At 41.1% G+C, this 16,242-nt stretch overlaps 1 long non-coding RNA gene across 1 annotated transcript; it reads right to left on the bottom strand.

Moving 5' to 3' along the window:
• Positions 1 to 410: 410 nt before the first annotated feature.
• Positions 411 to 7,299, bottom strand: LOC149084117 (uncharacterized). Its single transcript, XR_016193029.1, has 3 exons — positions 7,205 to 7,299; positions 5,164 to 5,416; positions 411 to 703 (listed from the first exon to the last, which is right to left on the bottom strand). It is a non-coding gene; the product is annotated as an uncharacterized LOC149084117 (long non-coding RNA).
• Positions 7,300 to 16,242: the final 8,943 nt, after the last annotated feature.

Here is a 16,242-nt window from a genome sequence, read left to right as displayed (position 1 = left end):
TTCGTGTCTTTAGGAAGCACATCTCACACCCCCTTAGACATTTTGAAAACCCAGAAAGCACAAAATTTGGTAAATTTTTTCTTGCTGTAGATATTTTTAATCTAGTGAGTTTAGCCCTGACTGTAGCTGTGTTATTGAAGTCAGGTCTGAAAGGGTAATAGCATTCTTTTTTAATAGGCTACCATTCCTGTCAGAAAGCGATACACAAATTCCTTTGTATTTCTAAAATTCAATGTCATTTTAAATATCTTTCCACTTCTTGAATATCATCAAAATTCAAGAACTGGTGAATATAAACAAATTAAAACAGTAATGAAAAATAGGCATCAGATATATGTGTAGAAAAATTTTAAAGATCTAACACTCTTATAGAAGCACCCGCTCCCCCCCCCCCTAAATCCTAGCAAGTCTTGAGAGTTCAATGGAAATTTCACATCATTTTTGTAAATAAATCACAAAATAAATTGAAACTGAAGTATTTATTGATGAAAAAAATATATATCAGCTAACTTTCATTTACAATGTATACGACTGCAGCCACTATGCACATACAAAGGACTTTTGATCATTTTCGCTTTCTCAGCATAAAAGTGTCAAACACCGGTTGTCTTTTTTGGTGATTGTTTCCTCTCCAGAACTGAAACTAACGAATCTCTGATATCATCTAGTGTTTTGTGGAGAGAGACTCCCACTTTCATTTTATCTGGAAAGCGAATGAAAACAATTGTAACAATTAATAACACAAATACAAACTCTACGGCCACAACAGGCAAATTGCCCAAGTGAACTGATGCTGGGAATAGGGGTTTAACTCAAGCAAGGGTGAGCAAACAGACAGTGTTTCAAAAGAGATGGGCTATTTCTAAAAAGATGGCAGAACAGGTGAAACAATCTCATTTTCCCTTTAGCAATGCATGGAACAAAAAAAATACTAAATGGCCAAAATTCTATTTACACAATAAAGTAGACGCGGTTTATTGGAATCATGTATAATCTTATCATTTGGTATTGGTTTAACCATATCTTTTTTCACTCCCCAAATTATCATTGTCTGCAAAACTATGTAGGAGATTAGAAAGTGTAATACTCCCCTCCCCGACAAACATTTCTGTACTCTGGATGATGATTTTTGCTTGCACATGAAATTGATAGGCTATCTGATTATTATTAGCCGTTATAATCCCTGTACGTGTGCAGCTGCTTTTGCAATTAACTTCCACCAATGGAGGCAAACAAATGTATGATCAAAAAGAAACTTCAGTTCCCTGTTAATTGTCCAGATTCAGTTTTTGTTTGAAAAACTTTCTCAAGGGAGCTATGGAACACACAGTACATGAATTAAACACCTGATGACTGAATTAAAAAAATTTTTTAGCTTAAAGGAAAAAAAAAAAACCCCAAGCATGATTTTTCCTCGAAACAGTCCTAGATAATGTTTTTCAACTTTTCAGAGACATAATGACTTCTCATGTTGCAAGACAAACTGCAATGAAATCAGAAAATTTTGAGTCACCCTTAGAAAAACTAAATTTAAATCCTCCTGCTTAAAATTAAAACTCCCTTTTAGCAATCACATGAATTTCAGACGGAAATACCAATTTTACAGTTGCCACGTCGACTAGGATTTATCAAGCCTAGAGCTATGGAGGAAAGCGAATTGAATCAGCTTGATTTAAATTCTGTTTTTCCTTTTCATAACTTATATTGAAGTGAAAGTAACCTAGTATATATGGTATACATGTTATTGAAATGTGAAGTTCTTGATTAAAATAAGCATAGAAGATCTTTGGGATAAAATATAGACTTAAACTTAATCCCTAGATATAGAACAGCTTTCTTTCCGCACTTTTTCTAGATTTTGTACATGGAAAAAAATTGTAGAGAAATATAGGGAGTTAAACTTAGCACTTAAAGAGTTCCCCTGATTAAAAAACAAACTATTTTTTGTATAAAGCCTTGAATTCTACGTACTAATTGCTGATTCAAAATAATAGATATGTTGTTCCAACATAAATACTGTTGGACTTTACATTTTAATACAAAAAGTGGAAAAGGTCTAGTGTTTGTCTATTTTTTTTACCAAAACTCATTAAATATGTGAAACAATGAAAATGTGTAAATTACTAAGCAACATCATGCAAGTTGGAAACACATCATAATAAATGCATCCATCTGTAGCGGAAGAAACAATCTTGTCAAGAGAATGATTTTATTTAGTTGATGCCGAATGGAAGTTCAGAAGTGTAATGATTAACATATAGAATTCCGCACATGTAATAAATCTAAAACAAATATATTGTTGATCCCACTTATAACGTTTCTCCCATTTAGAATGTTTTTCCACTTGATACAACTTATTTTCATGGTCCTAACAATAAGTAATTCTCATTGCGATTTCCTGTTTAAAGTATTTTCCTATTTATTACGTTTTTTATGACGGTTTTTGAAAATCGTTATGAGCAGGATTCACTTTAATTAACAGTTGAATGCACACATTTATGTATTTACTAATAATCAATGTACGAATTCCCTTCTGATTGATTTTACATTTTTTTTAAATATCTTAGCATTTCCAATATCTTCAGATCAAATTTAAAGCAAATCAGATTCTCTCTCTCCTCTCCAGACACTTATCTTCTCATTCCCTATTCATACTTTGGTTATCCTGCTAAAATGATTTTATTTTCCTTCCCTGATGGTCCACAACTCTGATCTGTCACCATTTAACGGCCACATATTTGAACACCTGAATGTGGGTGCTATGTCAGATTTGTGTTGAAGAAACTTAAGTGTGCTTATGTGTGCGTGCCCAGCATTTGGAGCGTTTTGTGTTCAGTAGGTGGTGCTATCTATGTAGCGCCACAACTAGATACTTTCTCAAATGGGGCAAGTACACATTTTGGCAGAATTAAAATATTGGAATAAAATAATTTATTTTATACTATCTGTGAAGAATTAGATCCTTGTGCCCCCTCCGATTCTGCTTACACACCCATGATTTTTGCGATGCAAAATGGTGACTACCGCATAGCAGCTAGATGACAAAACTAGATATTCAAGGTCGAGTTTTTACAGATTCGGTTTCTTTCCACGGTATCGGGAAGGTTTTACAATTTGAAAGGGTGTTGCAATCCTTTATGATTAAAAAAAAAAAAACCGCGCATTCGCAATATTGTAGGAACAAGACGAATTTACGCAGTATAAACACGGTCTTTGAATGCCGGCCAATCACCGCAAAAGTACCGTAATTTCCTGTATATAGCAGGAAGGGAAAAAATTTGCAGGGTAATAAAAATCCGAAATTTGAAACTTCTGTACACGGCCCCTCATTCAGAGAAGCAACCAAAAATATCCCTCATCTTCAAAAACCCACAGGTATATCAATACAGTAGTGTACAAAGTAGTAAAACCAGTTTTTCAAGGTCGAGGGATCATACACGGTGAAAAAAAGTTGGGAGCTTTTTCCTCTCTACTTTTTTCTTGTAAGAACTAAGAATGAACGCATCCCGGAGGACGTGTGAACAAAATTTTTACTGTTCCTTTTCCGAAATTCAGAGTATTTGACACGTTATAACGCGTCAATGGCATCTCTGCCAGTCAGGGGCACTGCTGCCAAATGTACGGAGGGGGGGGGGGCGGCACGTGTAGCTTAAGCAAGGCTACAAGGGGTGCGGTGCACCTGAGCAGCAGATTGTAAGGGACGGCAGCCTAGGCTTTAGTTAGACATCAAAAAATTTTAAAACCTCGAATGTTAAAAATTCACATGACCAGAGGCAACTTTACAGTTTAGCTGACTGTGGGCTACAAAAATGTAGCCACCTTCCACTCATCTTCGTCAAATTTTCTTGACCATTTATTTCTCAAATTTGCAGGGCTATAGCCCAGTATCAGCCAGTATTTCTCAACCTGTAAACATACCCGTTTCTTACTTTTTTCATCCCTCTTTTCCTCTTCACCTGGTCCCTAGATTTCTCTATTTCACTTTTTGCCTGATCACTCAGATGCTTGAAAACTCTATGGAGTTTACTTTGGTCCTGTACATGCTTGCAAACTCAAGGCCACTATTTTTGGTCACTCGCTGACTCAGTCCCTCTCTCCCTGGGCAGAGGCGGATGTACATTTTTGTCAATTTCAGAGTCCTCCTCCCATTATACTAATTTTCCTGTGACTATTTATTTCTTGAATTTGCTGTCCTGGGCCTGCTAAGCCCCTCTGTAAATACGGCTCTGGGGCCATTCAAGTATTACGTAAGCAGATTTTCAGCCATTTCTGACACCACCCTCCCTTGTCAGCAAAACACTGCCCCCCCTGCCCCTGTCAGCAGCTTAGAATATTTCATATCTTCAAAAAGGGGCGGTTGATGACATAAGCAACCTTCAACCCCCCCCCCCCCCGCCCTGTCATCAAAAGTAAGCAAATCTGAAACCCCTCTCCCCTCAATGCTGACGTAATACTTGCATGACCACTCTGCAAATGATATATCATGCTTTTAAGACATACCTTTCTGATATATTTGTTGAGAAAACTTTAAGATAGAGCTTAGGGACAGTGATACCAGAACAAGAATGTACTCTATCGCCCTTTGTGATAGAGTACATTCTTATTTGATGTCAGAGTAATTTTCCTGAATGCCAAATGAATTCAAATTCTGATTCTTAGTAGTCCCATCTCTGTACAACAAAAACGGCTTAAAAATAATTTTTTAAATAAAAGTTACCTCATTATATTTTCTATTTATAAAGTGTCAGCAACGATGACTCATCAACAAGAGCTGAAATATGAATTGAGTTATCTGGCAAAATTCTATACCTCAGAGCCATACTATCATATGTGGTTCCGAGGTACAGAATTAAGAACAGTATAATGATTTGACTCTTGCCTCCTGCAGCAAGAGTCTTCTTTAGGTGTGGCACATGAGGCTTTACATCCAGATGGCATTTAAGCTTGAGCCGGCCCTAGTGGAGGCCATGCTTCTATTATTTCTAAAACAACATTGATTTTTAGATTGTTTGTCTTGGTAATTTTCATGTCTAGCATTTCTGAAGAAAAAAAAAAAGGATTGAATACAATGGCTCAACAACTGTTATGTTAATGGCTCAACAACTACAAAAGGTGCATTAAAGGGGGAAAAAACGACAAATCAAGTCACTTGCAATTTCTTACCTCTCTGCTTTGATAGGAGAATTATTAGTGTGTCCCAAGTAACTTTCCTAGTGCTGCACTTGAAACATTCTGGAATTTTCAAGTAATATTATTTCAGCAGGAATTCATCTTTCTGCTACCCTGACTTTTGCAACATCTTTGGCCAGTGCATCTGCTGATCTATGACACAAAGGGCTCCTTACACATTCTTTCTTTTACGTCAGTCTGATGCTTTTGATAGAAATATTTTGACTGCCTTACCAAAGATTAAAATCTAAAAAAAACAAACAAAAATCATGCATTTCAAAAACACAGAACAGCCAGAACCGGGGTGGGGAGGGCAAAGGGGAAAACAAATTCAAAGGGACAGCAAATTTTTGGTGAAAACAAAAACACAGGTGTAAAATCATCAATCAAATTCTAAAGTGGCGGGAGCAGAAAAAACACATTTGGTCCTCTCCCCCACAAAAATCGCAGTTAACCTTCACAGTGACAATCCCGAGATATCTCATCAAACTTGATCTGCTTTATTACGGTCATCCCAAAATATCTCAATTTCTTAACAGCTTTTATTTCTAATGTGGCAGTTGCAATGCAGACCAGGAAAATTTAAAAAACTACTTAAAGGGTTAAGGCCTGACATAACTTCACTCTTCAGTTATTTTAAAGTTGTAGTCACTGACAGTTTGATTGTGAGGTGAACAAAAAATATTTTTGTCTCCTGGAGAGTAACAAAAAATATGCCAATTGCAATAACAGCTTTATAATATTTAAATACTGCATTCCCAGCACACCAGGAAACAGTAACTGAGATCAGCATGCAGAGAATATTCATATTTTCCACCATGCTTGGCAAATTTTAGTGACCAATTCCTGATATAACATCTGTTTTCAGCATAATTACACAAATTACCTGTATAATTCAAAAGTGACCTTTCTTCAGTATCAGAAAGCATCAAACAATGTACAGAATTTAATATCTGCATTTCGTATTAAAGGTTGGTAATTGAAGTAGATGTAAATGTTCAATTTTCATTATCACTATCAAATTCTTCAATGTTTCCTATAGTGGGAAAACCATTACTTTATTCCAATTAGCTCATTTGTTCAATATAAATTGATATCAGTCTTTTGAATGCATCACGTTATCCTCATTGAACCTTGGTTTAAAACACATGCCGGGAATGGAGACTCCAACATTCAAAAAACCGAAGTCTTCCCCGATTTGCCTGGAATGACAGTTAAAATACTGGGAATACTGTTATTTTGATAGCAGTAACAGAGTCGTCGTAACACACGGGAATACCCCAGTGTGTGTGTGGGATCATAACGCTCCTTCTTGGTGCCCCAGGGTTGACATTTTCTTGGGAGGCCCCTAGGCCTTAAAAGGGAAAATATTATGCGAAATAAATGTACATTATTTGTGAGGCCAACATTTGGCTCGAGGCCCCTGGTCTCACCAAACCCACTGCCCCTCTAGGACTGGGGTCCTGGAGAGCGGCACGAATGTGACATTTGGTTTAAATTTGACAGTAAGCATGGTTATTGCTGGGCAACAATTTCTAGCCAGATGGAGGAAAAATTGTTTGCATGGAGGGCTGTCAGGAGTGTTCGATAAATTAATTTTTGGTCAGCTTGGGGAGGGGCAAGGCCAGGGCTCAACTAGATACTTTGTCAACCGGGGCAAGCAGGCATTTTAGCACGCCAATGTAGAAATAGTTAGAGGGTGAATTTGGAACCCCCCCCCCTCCTGGTCCCAGCTCCCGGGCCACTCGACCCGCTCCCCCGTCCCTGGGCACGTCCCCCAACACTGTGAACGCCTCTGGTGCCCGTGATACACTTAGAACGCCCCTGGCTAGCAAATTTATTGAGTCGTGTAATGATTTCCCGGATTTGACGAATTTTTTTTACGAAGTTTCTGTGCGTATATCGGCATCGATGTTACCCCCGATAAAACGATTTTACTCGAATTAAGGAATGGAAACGGCAGTTTTACACAAATTGTTAAATCGGGGTTTTCAACTCTTATTAACGAATAATTTTAACAAACGAATCAACTCACCTTGGATCGATGAAAATACATGCTGCTCACGTTGAATTTCTTGTCCATTGCTTTCAGTCAGATGATTGCGAAGAATATTTTGTGCCGCATCATACTGCATCTGTTCCGTTTTTTCACCAAATTGCTTTCAGCCGGCAACCTATTCATTTTTGTTGCATCATCAACAGCCAATCGTCGATCAACAGGATCGATACAGACAGTAATAATCCCATGTGATACTCGTGATAATAAAAGTAATTAATCGGATAGAGCGCATGCGCAAAAAATGCGAGCAAGTAGTGGTGTCGCCATGCGCATGCGTTGGGCTGATGATCAAAAGTAGTGTTTCTGTGACTATGTGCTATACAATGGGATGCTCCCTCCAGTAATATAAGCTCGACGCAAGCCTCGGAATCTCTGTCGTCTGCTTCTTTCCAGGTTACTTGTTTTGGATGTCTCCTTGTGTCCTGAAAAAATTACTGAACTGGCACTTTGAACTCCCAGTTCTGTTTGTGAGCGTAGCTTATAGGGAACCAAACAAAGCGACTTCTTGTCTGTCGTCTGCTCATTCAGAGGTTCTTTGTTTTGGACGCCTCCTTATCCTCAAATAAAATAACCGAACTTGCAGTTTGAATTTCCAGTTCAGTTTATGAGCTTTGTTTATAAGGAACTGAGCGGAATAAAAGATATAGTTTTTTACTTTAAACTTCATCATCACCACATGAGTCACTTTTAAATTTGAGACTAGATGGCAGCACATTACTGTAAAGTGGAGTGTGGAAAAATTCACTTTTTACGATCTTACCTGCCGTTTGGTGGTGTGGAGAGTGTTTTTTCCTTTTTTTGAATGTATCCTTGGGTCTTGAAAACAAATTATCGAACTGGAAGTTTGATCTTTCAGGTCAGTTTATAAGCTTTTATAAGGAGCAAAGCAGAATGAGAGAAGAATTTAGTTTTTTATACCTGAGCTTCTTAGCGGAGAGCAATTATTGTATTGTATACCTGAGCTTCATCGCTACTTAAGTAGGATGACCATACGTATCGTATTTCCCGGGACAGTCCCAGTTTTCTTTCTTTTTCTGGCCGTCCCACAATTTCACGAAAGTTTCTCGGTTTGTCCCGTTTTTTACATGACGCCTACTCAGATTTTTATTCTTTATTGAAGTCGAAAATGTAAAATATTTTTCAAGTCATAAATTATGTTATGATAATTACAACTATAAATAAAAACATTAGTCTCCAACACTTGCCTTGTCGAACGTTTTATTTCGTGGAATTCAATTTGAATCCATTGCAATTTGTAGTAACGCTTCGCTTCCCGCCATTGCGATTTTTCCGTAATTTCAGCAATGTTTGGCAACTTTGTACACTTTTGGCGTTGTTCTTGGCGATAATTGGTGTTCCGTATTTTGCCGTATTTGGAATCGCAATTTCCCATACTTTTCTCGAAGAAACCTACACACAAACAAACTTCACGTTATTTCAGCCACACGTACACACAGCGTGGGAACTTGGCTTCTTCTTCGATTAAGCCGGGTTTTCCTAGGAATAGGTTTGTAGCGCAGCGTGAACCGAATTAGACTATTTCGCGCCGACAGAAACGTGTTACATAATCACGCTACGCGTTTGTGTTTTCCTAGCGGGGCGCATCAGATCAGGGCGGCTATATATAGTCCACCGATCACGAGAAGAACATTGGCTACGTCACGTTACGTCACGTCGGACGATTCTATTATTTATTTTTAGGTAAAGCAACTGTCCATCGAGAATAGCACATTAGCAACGGCGCTTTCCCGTTTGGCGTCTTTAGCGCTATTTTGGCCTCCTAGAAATTTCACTAAAAGTGCCACGGCAGTGCTCTCGATAACGTCGTCATCGCAGTGTTTTTGTTGCGTAAACAACGGCTGTTAGACAGTGTCGTCTTAAGGCATTGTCGCATTATATTCACAAAAATTAGATCTGGTTGAAATTTTCCAGAATTTACGTGGTAGGGCCTCAGAAAAATCACTTGGCCCGGGAAAGCCCGTGATGCTCTTAAGACGGCCCGGCTGCTCGAGCACTTATTTTAATACAAAAAATATATTTTTTATTCCGCAGAAGGGATCAAAATCTCCAGCCTTTTTTAAAGAATCAGTTCCATGCATCGAGCTGAAGCCAAACACTGCTCGTGTAAAACCTTTTCGACCATGGCCCCCAGAAGGATGGGCTACTACACCGCACACCAACTCTGATCATATATCGCCATACGGTAATTTCCAACCAGTGGAGTTCGGTGGGAAATGAAGGCTTCATCCATCGGTGGTCGCCCTAGGCTCGGTAGGTAAAGAACTTGCTTCGAATGTTCTATGCCCGGATTCGAACCCATGGACCTTGATGGTAACCTTCGTAGTGGCAGACGAGCTGAAGACGAATGATTGGCTGACAAAATCCAGCCTATAGTAGAATTCTTATAATTTTCTTTTTTTTTCCACACTGTAAATTCAGAATGGACGGCCGGTGAGAGATCCCAGCCAGGATCCCTGCTGCAGCATGAGAGGACCATTCTTCCGATGCCCTTAAGCATGGCCCCCACATCTTGCAGCCAGGCTCTCAGATTGGAAACTTCGATGGGTCACTCTAAAATGAATTTATAGTTGTAAAAAATGGTTAGAATCATCCAGGGCCCCAGGGGCTGGATCCCTGTCAGCCCTGCCCTTGGGGGGACATGCCCTTAATGTGGCTATAGACGTAACTGCAAACTTGACAAGCAGGCATGCTCAATCTTTTTATTTGTCACCTATTTATGTATATGCTGCGGTATAGAAATTAAACCGAAGCAAATGTCATATAATTTACAGTAGAAATAAATTATTATTATTATATTAACAATACTCATTTTATATTAAATTATTAATTTAAAGTAATTTAACAAATAATATATTTTATTATTTTAGGAATTTAACCGACTGGCGGTTCGAGGTGTTGGCACAAAACCACTTCAAAAATGCTTGGTCTCCAGGATTAAAATAGCTTTGAAAACGTTCTGGCTGTTTGTCCCCCCCCCCCCCTCCCCGTACGCACAGCAGGACAGCGAGGACTCTTTGTGAGATTTGATTCTTTGTACTGCCCCGATCGTCACAGAGATGTCTACAATTTTCGCGGAACAATATACCCTCATTGTATTAGGTGGTTTGCCGGTCCTATTACATTCAAATACAATAGAATTAAGAATGTCTAAATAAGCGCAGAACGAGTCTGTTTTGAAATCTAGGTGAATATTTGTAAAGGAAAAAAGAAAATTGAGCATCTCTTCTCTTCTAAATAACCTGGATTTATACATAAATGTGAATTACAAGTAAAGTATATATACATACAATGCTATAAGCCGCAAAGGATAATTGACTTTCCGAGTTGACCACACACATGTGGCGACAGTGATTCTCGCTCAGTACCGTGGGGAGCCCAATGGATTTGGGAGTGTTTGTGCGAAGAAATGAGAGAGGCGTGTGCTGAACCGATACCTTCTAAAGCAGCTTGCTCTAGAAGGCGTTGGCTAAACTATCATTGTCATGTTTCAACAAAGACGTTGAGGGGGGGAAGGAAAATCGGTTTTTTACGTTCAGAACCTTTTAGAAACGGATTTTCTGAATCGTGTTTTCACGTGCAGAACCTTTTTGACGCAGACATTTTTACACGTATTTCTACGTGCAGATCCATCGGTCGGTTAATTATTAATTCAAAGTAATTTTTCTCCCTTTATTACTAAATGATCACTACTCCCTTCGAATCTTTTGCTGTATCAAATACTTTAGTTCAAAATATTAAATTTAATAAAAATTCAAATTTTTTAAATTAAAAAATTTAATTTACTTCCAAAATTTATGGCAACAATTTCCGAGTACATCTTTTAACAAACGCCAACACAAAAAGCGCAGCTCACTCAAGCGTGAAGACTGACGGAGTTGACTGAAGCGTGAAGAATACCCTCTTACTGATTTGCGCCAAGACAGCCTTTACTGGCAACCCGAGATAATTTTTATCTTTTCCTCGCGCCGAAATGGGCCCTCTCCAGAGAGGGGGCTTCGCGTAACTCTTCTCGTGATCTGACGACTATAAAGTATATGGCTTTGGCATCAGCTACTCTGTCGTCTGCATGCTCCGGTTTGAAGGGAAGGAAAAGAACGAACGAACGAACGAATGGGGATTTTTGGCAGTACCTGTCATGGATGACACTAGCTGCCCTCATGTCAGCCCACGGGGGGCTGTTGTGAAGAGTAAGGCAAGGGAGCATTGTGTGTGTATGTGAAAATGCATGTATGTCAGTCTGAAATTGGGAGCACTGTCTAGTGGGGGACCCACGGTTAATTAATGAATTAATTAACCAGGAATTTTTAAATCAAACATGTCTGGACGAGCTCTGTTAGTCATATTACTTATTAATATTTCGGAGGAAAAAGTGATCGCTCCTTTGACGTCATCATCTTGCGCCATGGTCGCACCTCATTCGTCGGTTGCGTTCGTGTACCTGATTGGACGAAAAGAGTCACATGATATGCAATTTTGTAAGTAAAAATAAATTAGTTTTGAGGTGAAGGAAAAGAAGAATAGAATTAGTATTTTTAAAAAGCAAGGAAAAGGGATAGGAGAAATATTTTTATTTATTTTCAGAGTCATTTCTGAATAAATTCAGGAATGCCTCAAAATTTTTAAGTTTTTATAAATGTTTTGGAGAAAATGTTCTTGGAAAGATGGTTAAGGGAAACGTAGAAAAAGATAGAAAAATGCCGATTAATTAATACCGGCTGTTATGAGCCTTTAATTGCTCTTAGGTTGCTTGCTGCTACTCTGCAAGCTAATCAGGATTTCTATTAATTCGCTAGATATTGTCCAGCTTCTCTTTTAAATTCCTGGATAAGTTCACGCTTGTCTTTGCGTGATGTTTTTCTTATTATACTCTTCATGTATAATTGTGCTATTTGGAAGATTTCGTTAGCGGGGCTATCACTAGCATCCATCGCTTCGGAGTCCGGGTTTGCTGCCACTAAATCGCGTTGGCCTGGTCCGGGTCTCTTGTTGATTTCTTCCGTGGGTAATGCGCTGGCTCCACCCGTCTTGCTTACGGTATGCCGTGGGCTCGGGCTGTGCCGAGGATGGGCGTTGATCGGTCGGGGCTGCTCACTCGCCCTGTCAGTCGCCTTGCGCTTCTTTTCAGCACTGCTTTGGAGGTCCGTAGATCGGGACTTGTGATTTTCAGCTGATACACGCTGAGTTACGAGTTCCGTTGGGAGATCCGTAGAGCTGGCTCGGCCAATCGCATTATTTTCCTTAATTTTTTGAGTGTCCAGCGAAATTTTCTTTTTTCGCTCATAGAATTTGCGTAGTACGCTTCTTGGTAGAAACGACGTGTTCGTATAATTTTTCATCGATCGCCGGATTTCTTTGGGAGTGATGAATTCGTCATTTTGTTCCACCGTTGGGGAAGACGTTTGCTTCTGGAAATCTGCATATAATTTTTTGTATACTTCGCATCCACGAAAGTTACTCGTGTGTCCTTTCCCACAGTTTGAGCAGGTCGGGGTGTCGACTCCTTTAATATTGCCACAACGTTTTACGTCATGGTTCCCCGCACAAACCATACATTTCTGTGGTCGCTCGCATTCGTCACCTCGATGTCCCCATATTTGACATCTATAGCAGATATTAATCGATTTCCGATTTGGGTTTCTGCGATATCTCGTGATCGATACATCCAGGAGGAAAAGTTTTTTAAGCTCAAGGATTCTCCTTGAATCAGGGTCGTCCTTCAGATCGACCTTCCAGAGGGGTAGCGGTTTCCCTCTTATTCTCTTCCTCTGTGATTTGAGTTGGGTGACGTCTATGGGTGAGAAGCCTTCATCACATAGTTCGTTTGATATATCCTCTGCTGGGATCGCGGCAGTTAGCCCTCGTATAAAGACACTGAGGGTAGTATCATCTGAGGCAGATCGTCTAGTGATTTTTGCATCACTATTTCCTATGTGATTTAGGATCGTTTCGTAGTCTTTATAAGTGCAAAAGTCCATTTTAAATTCGTCACGCACTATTTTTGTTTTTACTGGGGCACAACACTGATCTTTTATCACTTTGGAGATACTACGCCACTGACGGTCAGCGCGAGCTACAATGGTGTACGTGATACCGCTTAACCCGCTTGTTGCTGGCTGTTCGTTGCCTGGCTCGGGTTCGTTTGGTACGGGTACATCTATTTCCTCGTCGCTAGCACACGACTGGTAAGCCGACGCTGTTCCATCTTGTGGTTCGTGGATCTCTTGGGTGCCGATGACTGCGGTGGGGGGTTCATTCTTGCCGTCTTGAGTACGGGGGAGCTCCGGCTGTTCACTGCCGGTTTTCCCGTCGATCGAAACCAGTGAGGGCGGGGCTTCATCATCGCTCATGCCACGCGATTGGTCCGCTGCTGCTGGTTCGCTCGTCGGGGCGGGGCTTCCCTTACCGTCGGCGGCGGTGAAGACCTCATCTTTGGTCTGATCGCCCACGTCATTTTCCAGTTTTTCCTGGATTTCTCCCGGGGTTGCCGGTTCCTGTATTTGCGGTTTGGTGTTTTCATTAAACTGGGCCTTGCTTCCCTCTTCCGGGGGCTCGGCTGGGCCCGAGTTCGGTGGAGTTCCATCGGGATTCAGCTGGGCTTCAGAATCCGGGACAGGTTTCTTCCGCATAAATATCGGGATCTCGTCCCACTTCTTGGCCCGCTTCCAGATATGTTTGTTAATTTCGTTGTAATAGTCCGTCCAGATGCCCTCGTTTTCCTTCTCGTCAAAGAAGCAATCTTTACCGATGATGATAATTTGCTGCAAGTTCCACCGTAGTGATTGCTTGAACAGCGGCACTTCCGGGTCATCTGGACTTCCCATAATTGTTTTGTAGTCTTCCATGGCTTTCCTTAGAAAATCATCGCCCGTGCAGTAGAACACTTCCGTGTCCGGGCGTCTGTTTCTGGGATGTGACTCTTCCCAGCTGTTGAAGTGGTCCCTGATGGTCCCGAGGTATGCGATGGCAGCCTTGTTCAGGTCAGCGTTACGTGCTTTCCTTCTGCTATAGACCGCTAGCAGCTTGGCCCATTCTGCATTCTCGCTGTCCTCATCAAGAATCACTTCGTGCAAGAAACAGACTGGTTGTGGAGCTAAGTTATTTCTTGGTGCCATGTTACTTCTGGGGATTTTTCAAAGTCAGTCGTCTGTGGGAATTAGTTATTTAAGTTATGAATCCCTGCCGTATTTCTCATTTAGTGATATCCGACTGGGTACGGATAGGTGTCTAGCTTCATGCCGCTAGTTAGATCAGTTGGTAAACGATCATCGGAGCACAGAGAAACATGCTTCTCCTCTCGTGTCTCATCTGAGAGTCCAATCGCGCTTTAAGGAAAAGAAAACACACAAGAGTGAAGAGAATATCGGTAAAACCGCGGCGCACGACGCATTTGACTCCTCCAGAAGCAGTCGGCCAATCAGGCCCGACGTAAAGCGTTGTCGTGAGCGCTTTGTAGGAAAACAGTCATGCTGCTTTTCTTACTGGTGAGTGGACGGCGTGTCGCGCTGGGCGAATCACGTTGCGCGCGGCACAGGAAACCTGCTCCTAGGAAAACGGCCATCAAAATTACGGAAATACACAGCAATTTTTTATTTATTTATTTTATTTATTTATTTATTACTAGGGGGGCTCTGCCCCCCTGCCGCCTTTGGCGGCCAACCCCCCCCCCACTTCTCTCCCGGACATATCTTGTTTATTTCGTCCCACTTCATCAGCGTGCTATGGAAAAGGGGAAAGGGACGTGTGAAAGCACCAGCCTACTGAAGAAGCGAATTTTAATGAAAATAATAATAAAGCAACAAAAAACAAATGAGATTCATCAAGTATCCGCAGAAAACTTCCCCATGGGGGTCCCCAGATTCAATTCGCTGAATTTCAGTGGGGCCCCACATTGGATATATCTTGGGCTACCGATGTGTTGCAAATTTTACAATGTTAAACCACAAAAATCAATGAGATACATTCAGGGGCACCGAATTACAACCTGCCAACATTTCCATGAAGCCCTGACCTGCAAGCTTGTCGGACACCCACCTGTGAGAATTTTTCATTTTTATCAATTTTACAACGAATAAAATCCAGGGCCCCACATCCAGTAGCGGGGACACAATACGCAGATTTTTAGTGGGCCCCAGACTGGCTATATCTCGGGTTTCGGCTGTGGCAAATTCTACAACAGAAAAGAATGAGATTCATCCAGGGCCCCCAAAATCAAACCTGTAAACATGGGGGCCCCCAGACTTGGAAGCTTGTCGGTCATCCCCCGGTGCGAGTGCCATGAAAAATTTTCATTTGTATTCGTTTTACCAACGAATAAAATCCAGGGCCCCCAAAATGAAACCTGTAAACATGGGGCCCCCGACTTGGAAGCTTGTCGGTCATCCCCCGGAGCGAGTGCCATGAAAAATTTTCATTTGTATTCGTTTTACCAACGAATAAAATCCAGGGCCCCCAAAATGAAACCTGTAAACATGGGGCCCCCCCGACTTGGAAGCTTGTCGGTCATCCCCCGGTGCGAGTGCCGTGAAAAATTTTCATTTGTATTCGTTTTACCAACGAATAAAATCCAGGGCCCCCAAAATGAAACCTGTAAACATGGGGCCCCCGACTTGGAAGCTTGTCGGTCATCCCCCGGAGCGAGTGCCGTGAAAAATTTTCATTTGTATTCGTTTTACCAACGAATAAAATCCAGGGCCCCCAACCAATTACCCGGGACACCAATTCGCATACTTTTGGTGGGGCCCCCAGACTGGCTTTATCGCGGGCTTCGGCTGTTGCAAATTCTACAACAGAAAAGAATGAGATTCATCCAGGGCCCCCAAAATGAAACCTGTAAACATAGGGCCCCCGACTTGGAAGCTTGTCGGTCATCCCCCGGAGCGAGTGCCATGAAAAATTTTCATTTGTATTCGTTTTACCAACGAATAAAATCCAGGGCCCCCAAAATGAAACCTGTAAACATGGGGCCCCCGACTTGGAAGCTTGTCGGTCATCCC

This window comes from Pholcus phalangioides, unplaced genomic scaffold (genome assembly GCF_987345545.1).
Source record: "Pholcus phalangioides strain wild (caught in Gottingen) unplaced genomic scaffold, Ppha-v1.0 ptg000008l_1, whole genome shotgun sequence".
NCBI lineage: Eukaryota > Metazoa > Arthropoda > Arachnida > Araneae > Pholcidae > Pholcus > Pholcus phalangioides.
The sequence above is the reverse complement of the archived record's forward strand: the minus strand, read 5'-3'. Positions and strand labels throughout refer to the sequence as shown.